The following is a 5,491-nucleotide window of genomic DNA, read 5'->3' on the forward strand; positions in this document are numbered from 1 at the left end:
ATCGATTTCATATATAGTCTTCAATATGGGAGTGCGTAACGGAATTTGTAGCAAAAATTATTTTGTCAAATTCAGATTGAATATATATATACATTGATGGAATATATATATATACACAGGAACCATGTCGGTTTTGCTTATTGTCGTTTTTGTAAACCAAGGTTGGTTTCATTTGGTGTCGTGAAACCAAGTTGGTTTTGTCAATTTCGAATGTAAATAAAACCAATGTTCGAAACAGCTGTTGTTGCTTACATGTGGTGTTTGTATATTTGTCATTGAAATATCAGTAAAAGTAAAGTAAATAAAAAAAAGGAATAAGTCGCTATAAATAAAGTAAGATGGCATCAGCAGTGGTAGTTTTTGTGTTTTTGGATGAAGAACGCTCAGAAAAGGTGACGAGAAAAGCTCTTAGAGATTTCAGCAACCCACTGGAGTTGCCGGAGATAGCGTAAGTATATCTTTTAATTGTGAACTTACTCATAAAGCTGCTGTGCAGATTCGTATCTAATTATAGGTTGAACAAAGAAGCATTTCGTATGGTCCTTGACACTATCGAAGGGTATTTGTCGCATTCTGAAATACTTCCGATTTTGCAACTTGCTACTTCGTTGCGGTTTTTAGCGAAGGGATCTTATCAGAGATCAGTCGGTAACGATTCAAATATAAGTGAAGCACCGTATCAACAATTTTAAGTGATGTTCTCAATGTTATGGAGCGATTCATTTGTCGTCAGTGGGTTCAATTGGAAATGGACAACAATGAAAAAAGAAGATCAAGAGACCATTTCTATAATAAATATAAAATTCCTTGTATAATTGGTTGCATTGATGGGACACACGTAAAAATTATAAAGCCTAGCATTGGCGATCATTTATATTTCAATCGAAAGGGTTATTACAGTATGAATGCCATGATTGTAAGTTGAAATGAATTTTAGTTTTATATTTTATAATAAAAGTCGTACTTGTTAATCTTCAGATTTACCATCTCCTTAACATTTGCATTTAACTCCAAATTGATTTCACTTTGGTCATCTAAATTTTTTTTTAAACGGTCGCTGGTATTTACTTTTCTTAACCTTTTTGGAGCACTTGTGGCAACATCTGCAATCAATGGGCGTTTTGAAGATGTTGATAGCATTTCTTCTTCAACTGCAACCAATGGGCACTTTGGAGATGTTGAGGGCATTTCTTCTTCAACTGCAACCAATGGGCACTTTGAAGATGTTGAGGTCATTTCTTCCTCAACTGAAACATCAACATCTTCCGTGAGACCAAGTGAAATGCCGGACACACCTTCTACTGACTGCGCAATGCCACATAAACGCACTATAGCCTCTTCATTAGCTGTCAACTGATGTTTTGCGTACGGTCCACCGCCAGTTGCCCTAGATTCAGCTTTATTTTGCGCCATCTTTCTTTTCACTTCGCTTTTCCACTCAGTCCATTTCTATAAAAATAAAAACTACAGATTAACAATCTTAGTTTTAGTTTTGTGGCAAAATTTGTTTACCTTCTTCCATCCGTTAACATCGTTTTGTGATGGACCTGCACTATTTAGTGATTCTGACAATTGTTGCCATAGGGCATCCACTTTTGGCTTATCACACTTAGTGAACCCCTTTGCTAGGTCTGGATACTTCTCCATAAATTCCAGGATAATTGCATTTTGGGTACTATTTTTATGCTTTCCCCTACAAAATAAAACATCAATGCGAAAATATATATTTTTTAAGCAAATGTTAAAATAAATGAATTTACTTACATTTTTACAACATATCCCAAAGCGAGCAAATGAAAAGTGACAGCTCTATGCAACTTGGTTTATTTCCAATAACAGAACCAATAACATTGGCTTCTTTGACAACCAAAACCGATAAAATTCTAATTCGAAAATAAAACCGATAACATTGATTTTCATGACACCAAATCATTTTTCCTTGTCGTTTTTAAAACCAATAGTGACAAAATTGGTTTCTATGACAGCCCTGTATATATATATATATATATACCATATATATATAATTGCTCGACAATGTCTATATGAATATATATATATATATAAATACATATATATATATATATATATATATATATATATATATATATATATATATATATATATATATATATATATATATATATATATATATATATATATATATATATATATATATATATATATATATATATATATATAATTTTATAGGAATGTCTTTACTTAGTTGTAATGTAAAATCTACGTCGGTTTCGTTTTTCTGAAATGTCAAAACCAGTAAAAGTTTTGAATAGAGTTTGCAACTACTTTGCACCAGAACTACCACGGAAATATATTTTTGAATACAAAGAATACTTTGGTTTTTGTTTCGGTTGTTAGAAAGGTTTGCTATAGAAAATTACAAAAAATATTTTGGTATTTGACTTTTGGCATTCATTTGGAAAATAACTATTTTTAAACAAAATATATTGCGAGCATTCAATTTATTCGAAAGAATATTCAATGTCCCTTGAAAGAGTTCCTGGAATATAACCTGCATAATAATTAATATCCGTCTTTATGTTGAATAAAGAATGAGGATTGAGACGTCAATATCCATCAACAAGAACTCCTGCCTTAATATAATCTGTGTGTGAGGATTGTATATTCAATATCCCTCAAAAAGGATTCATTGCCTTTCAATATCCCTTAAAAGGAATTTTTAATATTTTGTATATGGGGAACAAAGCTTAGTACATTTATATAAAAACCGTTGGATGGTATTTCAATATCCTGAAACCGATAGCTATATGACCATTTTAAGAAATCGTGGCAATAAATAAGTTGCCATAATACCAAATTTGGATGGTCCGCAGAATAAAACAGAAATGAAACAGAAACTACGATCAACAAGCGCTTGTCGAGGCAGATTCAATTTATAATTCTGTGAGTATTAAATTAAATTATTAGTTATTCTTATCGTTGGATGGAAATTATGAAATAGCTAAAACACAGATTTACGTAAGAAGACATACGGATTTAAAATATTTTATTAATTTGTCATAAATTATGCAGTCCTTATTTTTTCACATACCTTTGTTTCATTCGAAATTATATCTGTAAGAGAGGAAAATGTCTGTACGTCTGATTTTTTGTTTGTGGTTTATAGACTCAAAAACTGCTGCATAGATTTTTTTAAATTTCAGTAGGAACAGGAGAATCGGAATTACTTCCAAAATATTAAGTTTTTGTATGCACAATCTATTAATCGATTTCATATATAGTCTTCAATATGGGAGTGCGTAACGGAATTTGTAGCAAAAATTATTTTGTCAAATTCAGATTGAATATATATATACATTGATGGAATATATATATACACAGGAACCATGTCGGTTTTGCTTATTGTCGTTTTTGTAAACCAAGGTTGGTTTCATTTGGTGTCGTGAAACCAAGTTGGTTTTGTCAATTTCGAATGTAAATAAAACCAATGTTCGAAACAGCTGTTGTTGCTTACATGTGGTGTTTGTATATTTGTCATTGAAATATCAGTAAAAGTAAAGTAAATAAAAAAAAGGAATAAGTCGCTATAAATAAAGTAAGATGGCATCAGCAGTGGTAGTTTTTGTGTTTTTGGATGAAGAACGCTCAGAAAAGGTGACGAGAAAAGCTCTTAGAGATTTCAGCAACCCACTGGAGTTGCCGGAGATAGCGTAAGTATATCTTTTAATTGTGAACTTACTCATAAAGCTGCTGTGCAGATTCGTATCTAATTATAGGTTGAACAAAGAAGCATTTCGTATGGTCCTTGACACTATCGAAGGGTATTTGTCGCATTCTGAAATACTTCCGATTTTGCAACTTGCTACTTCGTTGCGGTTTTTAGCGAAGGGATCTTATCAGAGATCAGTCGGTAACGATTCAAATATAAGTGAAGCACCGTATCAACAATTTTAAGTGATGTTCTCAATGTTATGGAGCGATTCATTTGTCGTCAGTGGGTTCAATTGGAAATGGACAACAATGAAAAAAGAAGATCAAGAGACCATTTCTATAATAAATATAAAATTCCTTGTATAATTGGTTGCATTGATGGGACACACGTAAAAATTATAAAGCCTAGCATTGGCGATCATTTATATTTCAATCGAAAGGGTTATTACAGTATGAATGCCATGATTGTAAGTTGAAATGAATTTTAGTTTTATATTTTATAATAAAAGTCGTACTTGTTAATCTTCAGATTTACCATCTCCTTAACATTTGCATTTAACTCCAAATTGATTTCACTTTGGTCATCTAAATTTTTTTTTAAACGGTCGCTGGTATTTACTTTTCTTAACCTTTTTGGAGCACTTGTGGCAACATCTGCAATCAATGGGCGTTTTGAAGATGTTGATAGCATTTCTTCTTCAACTGCAACCAATGGGCACTTTGGAGATGTTGAGGGCATTTCTTCTTCAACTGCAACCAATGGGCACTTTGAAGATGTTGAGGTCATTTCTTCCTCAACTGAAACATCAACATCTTCCGTGAGACCAAGTGAAATGCCGGACACACCTTCTACTGACTGCGCAATGCCACATAAACGCACTATAGCCTCTTCATTAGCTGTCAACTGATGTTTTGCGTACGGTCCACCGCCAGTTGCCCTAGATTCAGCTTTATTTTGCGCCATCTTTCTTTTCACTTCGCTTTTCCACTCAGTCCATTTCTATAAAAATAAAAACTACAGATTAACAATCTTAGTTTTAGTTTTGTGGCAAAATTTGTTTACCTTCTTCCATCCGTTAACATCGTTTTGTGATGGACCTGCACTATTTAGTGATTCTGACAATTGTTGCCATAGGGCATCCACTTTTGGCTTATCACACTTAGTGAACCCCTTTGCTAGGTCTGGATACTTCTCCATAAATTCCAGGATAATTGCATTTTGGGTACTATTTTTATGCTTTCCCCTACAAAATAAAACATCAATGCGAAAATATATATTTTTTAAGCAAATGTTAAAATAAATGAATTTACTTACATTTTTACAACATATCCCAAAGCGAGCAAATGAAAAGTGACAGCTCTATGCAACTTGGTTTATTTCCAATAACAGAACCAATAACATTGGCTTCTTTGACAACCAAAACCGATAAAATTCTAATTCGAAAATAAAACCGATAACATTGATTTTCATGACACCAAATCATTTTTCCTTGTCGTTTTTAAAACCAATAGTGACAAAATTGGTTTCTATGACAGCCCTGTATATATATATATATACCATATATATATAATTGCTCGACAATGTCTATATGAATATATATATATATATAAATACATATATATATATATATATATATATATATATATATATATATATATAATTTTATAGGAATGTCTTTACTTAGTTGTAATGTAAAATCTACGTCGGTTTCGTTTTTCTGAAATGTCAAAACCAGTAAAAGTTTTGAATAGAGTTTGCAACTACTTTGCACCAGAACTACTACGGAAATATATTTTTGAA

At 32.0% G+C, this 5,491-nt stretch overlaps 1 long non-coding RNA gene across 1 annotated transcript; it reads right to left on the reverse strand.

Annotated features, from left to right (window-relative positions):
- Positions 1 to 4,488: 4,488 nt before the first annotated feature.
- LOC131800991 (uncharacterized) lies at positions 4,489 to 5,123 on the reverse strand. The gene is made up of 3 exons (XR_009341654.1): positions 5,006 to 5,123; positions 4,754 to 4,934; positions 4,489 to 4,690 (listed from the first exon to the last, which is right to left on the reverse strand). It is a non-coding gene; the product is annotated as an uncharacterized LOC131800991 (long non-coding RNA).
- Positions 5,124 to 5,491: the final 368 nt, after the last annotated feature.

The sequence above is a fragment of the Musca domestica genome, unplaced genomic scaffold (genome assembly GCF_030504385.1).
Source record: "Musca domestica strain aabys unplaced genomic scaffold, Musca_domestica.polishedcontigs.V.1.1 137, whole genome shotgun sequence".
NCBI classification, from domain to species: Eukaryota; Metazoa; Arthropoda; class Insecta; order Diptera; family Muscidae; genus Musca; species Musca domestica.